The sequence below is a fragment of the Gopherus evgoodei genome, chromosome 12, assembly GCF_007399415.2.
Source record: "Gopherus evgoodei ecotype Sinaloan lineage chromosome 12, rGopEvg1_v1.p, whole genome shotgun sequence".
Classification (NCBI taxonomy): domain Eukaryota; kingdom Metazoa; phylum Chordata; order Testudines; family Testudinidae; genus Gopherus; species Gopherus evgoodei.
In genome coordinates this window covers 14809416-14815415 of record NC_044333.1, presented here as the reverse complement: position 1 = coordinate 14815415, position 6000 = coordinate 14809416, and positions in this window count along the sequence as shown.

The following is a 6000-nucleotide window of genomic DNA, read 5'->3' as shown; positions in this document are numbered from 1 at the left end:
TGGCTTAGCGACCCTGGTTTTAACTAAGCTTCTTGTGTGAGTAACAGGTAAGTTTCCTTCATGGTTATATCATACTGAAGCCTATTCAGATTTGATAACATTTTTGTTGCTGTATCTTGGCAACATGATTTATTCTGTTAACACTCAGTGTTACAATCTCAAAAAGCTGTACCATCTGGGTTGAATTATAGGCTACCAAGAGAAATAAATGAGAATGGCCTGCTATAATTAACATGTAGGTAAAGTATATTGAACAGATTATTATAATTAATATGTCAGTTACTGATTTCATGCTAAATAGAACTGCGAACACAAGATATTAAGATTAGTTGCCCTCTCAGTATGTGTCTAGTAAAATGCAGTGGAAAAAATGAGATCCACAGAGTTCAGCATCAATAAAATTGACCTTAATGTTAAGAACATCAGATATGAAAACTCCAAGAAAAACAGAGACAATGTAGGGCACTATACGATACCACTGGCAAATTACTGGTTTTGTAAATTGAGAATTAATACCAGAAAATCCCAAATATGACCTTGGGGGAAAAAAGCATAAGAATGCTGAATTTACACATTGCTGAAGGTATCAGTCCATAAGATGGACAGAGAGGACAGATCTGTTTATTCTACCTGCCTTGGTAATCTTGGCTGGTACTGTGTAAAATGCAAGATAAAGTTGAAAACCAACAAAGGACATATGGATGTGATCAGAATTCATGGAGCATAGGCACCCACACACTGCATCTTCATGTAGAATGAATATAGTTTTTATGTTGGCAGCTGCTTGATGAGAGACAGAAAAACACTAGTTAGTTTATATGGAACACGGATGGGAAAAAAAAAACCTCACTGATCTTTTAAGCAACTTCCGTGACAAATTTGTCTATCAAAATTATTAAGTTCCATTTCTTTAGATGCCTCTGGGAAAGGCAAAATTCATCTTTGTTGAAGATCTCTTGGGTATTTTCAGCTGAACTGAAGTTAACTCTACCAGCTGGGAGATCTCCAGTACACAATTCCAGGATCATAGAGTTTTCCTATGATATATTTATGCATCCTTCATTTCACTGGTGATCCGACAAGAAATATATGGTCTCTGGATAATTGAAGATGAATATCTTAGGAATGTATGGTACCCATATTATATTATTTTGTCACAAATGAAGTATGGCTGTCCATCCTATATGATGATGTCATGGCATTATGTGTGTTTGGACTGTATAAACATACTTTCAAAAGAGTTCCCCCTCCTTAGTTGCCCAATTAAGGCACTTGGGTCTACAGATTTTCTTTAAACTTGTATTATTTAGCAAGTTTAATACAGTAGTGCATAAAGGCCAACTGAGAATGGGGGGACCCCTGTACTAGGCACTGAACAAACATAAAATTAGACGGCCCCTTCCCCAAAAAACTTACACCTAACTAAACAAGACAGACACAGGGTAGATGAAAAGGGTCAAGGGGATGTTTTAAAAAGTTTGAGAAATAGGAGTTTAAACATGCACAATTAAAATGCCCACCTTAATCAGGGACATATTTGGCCCTAATGTGGATGTGTAGGGTGAGATCTTGTAAATACCTAGTCTCTGGGTAGTCATCCTCATCACCCCAAAAGAGCAGGGTCCCAACTTTTCCATATCAGACTGTGCAGAGCCCAAATGCACTAATGGGAGTATTTTGAACTCCCCCAAAGTGCATATTCCCCCTTCACACCAAGGAACTCAGAGGCAGAAATCCTCTGGCAATTCCTCTTGCAGCTCTACATGTCTTCCAACGAGGGCTCTGCATATACTACATGTTGGGAGCTGATCGAACTTTCAGGGAATGGGAGGCTTTCCACTGACTTTAAACTGGGTAGGAGCAGATCCTTTCAAGTGCTTTTGAAAATCCTATCCTTCATGTTTAAGAAAAAAATAAATCAGCATAATGAATTGTCTTTGCATTATGCACAATTACAAGAGTGAAATGATATATCGTAATAAGCAGATTCAAAGATATTATGATGAATAAGCAATTATGAAATTTTAATAAACAATAAAATGGATAATGGCACAGAGAAGGCAAATCAGACATTCATAACTGACTCTACTGGCTCGTACAAGAACAAGAGAAAACCAGTTGAAATTTAAAGGCTGCAAATTTTTAAACATTAAAAGGTCATTTTGCAAAATACATAATTAACCTGTGGAATTCCCTGTGGGTGGATGTTTTCGACAGTTTGTTAGGAATCAATCAATACAGTGCTTGGTACCGTGTAGAAAGCAGCCCGCACCTTTTATGATTTGGCCATTTTATATGTATATATTACACACACACATAAATATGACAGTATTCTACAATAATAGGCCAAAGTACTACAACCTATAATAGTTAGATGGGGTTGTTTGTTATAGAATTAGAAAATAATGTGAACAAAAGTGAAAGTCAAGGCTGCAGCAGTCTATGCCCCATCCACCCAAAGCAGGGACTAAGAAGTTAAGGGAATCTTTCATATTCCCTACAACGCTGTCGATAACATGCTCTCTAAGATTTGCACTTCCAGCTCCAACAGATACCCAAATACATACCCAAGCTTCATCAAACTTGCACTATAATGCAAAATCTTATCAATAGCCTCATATTCTTTCATATTAACTATGTCAACAGATCAGCACGTCTGACTATCACACATTCCATGCAGCGGGGAAGTTATTTTGCCCCAACACTGCTGGGGTCATTGTTAAGGTTTTGGCACAATTAGGGGCTTTACGAAGTTTATGCCTTCTGCTGAAGCATCTGACATTAGTCAACATCTGACATAATACTGGACAAGATGAACTGTTGATCTCTTCTGTCTGTGCAGCAGCCCAGATGCACTAATGGGAGTTTCTTTTACACACACACACACACACACACACCCCTACCTCCCTGCCCTTCAACTTCTGCACCAGAGAACTCCTAGGAAGAGTTCCTCTTGGAATTCCCCTTGGAATTCCCCCGGAGGCAGTGGTTCTTACAACTCATACATAATTATCCTGGCTTCTATTCTATATACTATTCTATATTAAACACATATGTTAGCAGCAATACCTATGCTAAAAAGTGAGCTGCTCTTTTAATACTTTTAACTGTACATAACAACCAAAGTGACTTCTTCGTCCCCCTTCTCACACTCTTTCCCAGCTTGGGTGGAGACCTGAAGTAAAGTGGATCAGCATGCTAAAGATTTTTTCAAAAACCTCACTTTTTATTTTCTTACTAAATTTTCACAAAAGCCTTTTTTCTACAAGTGTGAATGTAAGAGTTGCTCCTGATGATCTTATTTTTAGATGATTCTTAAGTGCATCAGAAATGAAAGTGAAACCCCCTCTATGTGCATAAAAGAAGATGGAATGTATCAGAAAGGAAATCTGTAAGACACTGAGGAGGATTTTGTGTCGTATCCTGTTGTCAGGGATCAGGATGTGGGTGGTTGTGCCTAGCGATTAGAACAGGAGTTGGCAGCAAGGAACAGAAGTGCAAGGTCGTATCCAAAGGCAGAAATCAGGAGCTGAAGCCAAGGGTCAGAGCCAGGCTGCCTGGCAGGGCAGGGCAGAGAAGGGCAGGGATGGGTCCAAGGCAGAAGCAGGACTGGAAACAAGCAGGCGCAGAAGCTAACACAGCCATGGGTAAACGCTTTGAGGAGTCACTGTGCAGCTGCTGGGCTTAAGAGCTGGTCTGCTGACTCTTCCAACCAGGCAGACAGAGTAGCCAGTCAGGCAGCAGGTGCCAGACCAGCTGTGCTCATTAGTTGCCCAGAGACTGGCTCTGCTGCAGACCTTGGTTCCTGACAGCTGCACCTTAGGGACATTACGGGGTATGTCCCTATTAACATGTTCACAGCATAGTCTATTAATACATGCCTGAAGCAGGTTTGGAGAAACAAAGCTATGCATGAAAGGAGAAAGGAATATAATATTGCAGTCCTTTAAGACTACTGAGGGATGAAAGACTTCAACTCTTGAATTATCTATGGTATCCAGTGCTTGGCAGTCATACACTCAGCAAGTGAGTCTACTTTACCATAAAACACAAGGAAAAAGAAGATGAAGAAAAGGGTATTTGGATAAGGTGGATGGCACCATGACAATAAGGCATGATTGAGGCGGGTGGGGGCAGTCTTAAAAAAATTCTATAACAGTGGAGGATTTTTTTAAACCAAAGCCTGATAGATATGAGATATGAGATCCTGCTTTGTCCTCCGCTGCCTCGTGTGTCCCTTTCTGGGCCCTATTATCTTCCTCCTGTCTTCTCTCTCTTTTGTTTTCACCTGATCCTGAAATCTGTTGACCTGCACAGCACCAGCATAGTGAGATGAGATGGCCCATCCAAATCTGCTTAGCCTGAGAAGGACTAGTGAAGGAGAGGGATCTGACCACACCAACTAGATGATGTCCCTGACCCAAGAGGTGAGTTGGGGTCCAGAGGCAACTATCATGGCCAACCTGCCAGCTATCAGTAACTGACCCACTGCCCTGTATCCTGATAACTCCTACAAAAGACCTGCTTTCCCCCATCTTCACTATCCTATCTCTTCTCTCCCTTCTGTGTCTGTCTATGTTGTTAAAAGCAGGGAAATGACTATCATTCCCAACTCAGAACTGAAGTACAAAAATAACCTTGTCTTCCCTACCAAAAAGGACTGTTTGACCAAATAAGACACTTTGACCAGTATTCACTATCTCCAAAAAACATTTTGATAGGTTTTGATTGATTGCTTTGCATAATCACTCAATTTCAATGCTTTTTTGCCTTCTTTTTATTTTTTTTCTCTTCTGTGTTTTTTGTAAGCAGAGGAGGGTCTCACATAGAGCAGGCTGGGGCCTTGGCTGGTGCACTGATGAACCCCCCACTGGAGTACCAAGATCTAATGTCACAGCAACAATATTTCATGCAGTGATGGTAAGAAAATGTTTTCCTTTTCTCCCCCAAAGTCTCTATTTAATGGCCCCAAAAAGCTGATAAGTGGAATGATCCAGCCTAACAATATTTCGCCCACCAATTACGTTTTATTTCCAAAGCACCAATTTTGGTCCATTTGACCTCGACCCCTCTTGTTTACCAGTCATAATCTTAACCCAGTTCATGAGTGGTATCAGTAAACCTTTTTTCTTTAAATTAATTCAGTCTTGCTGTCTCCTTCTCATATCTTTTCTTAACCAGTTTTATATAACAGGTCAGTATGACAATGCATGAATTATTGTCCACTTCTTTCCAGTTAGGCAACCAATGAAAAGTAGGCCTGCTAGGCCTCAATTATTGCAGCTGGCCCCAATTCACAAAACACTTAAACACATGCTTAAGTCCCAATAAGGATGATTTGCTGAATCAGGACCACAGTGTTATAAAATCATTGCTTTCCCACAGTTCTTTGAAAGCATCCCAGTTATTAGAACAGCAGGGAACTGTTGCTGGAGGTGGAGGTGAAGGAATGTAAGGTGGTCAAGACTGAATAGTGGTTCATTTTTCAGGAACCCATTTTCAAAAGAAACATTTCTGAAGATCCATTTGCAAGAAGATCCATATGCCTGAGATCCATGCTTTAAATAAGTGTGCAATTTGAAGGCTGTATTGGTGCATTCAGTTATCATTATTGTATGTGCCAATGGGTAGCTAGAGGCTTAAAAAGACATTTCTACCTGCAATCTCCTGGACTTGAATGCACAGTTATAAGAACAGTGAGTGCAAACACAGATATGTAACTGCATACACCAATTTGCATATATATCTCAGGCCTCATTTCTCTGAAAATTTGGTCCTTAAAATTTACACTCGGTCCCTGTGCTCAGCAGTGCTTCCGAGTGTCTGGACAACTTCAGTATTGAGCATCTGTTAGCAAACAGCTAATATGGGAGCAGTTTGATGGCCTGTATCTACATTCTTCAAAATTTTAATACTTATTGGAAAAAAATAGGTTCCTTGTGTTGCCGGCAGATAACTGCCTGAGGCCAAGCAACAGCGGGGGGGTCCATCGCCTAGTGT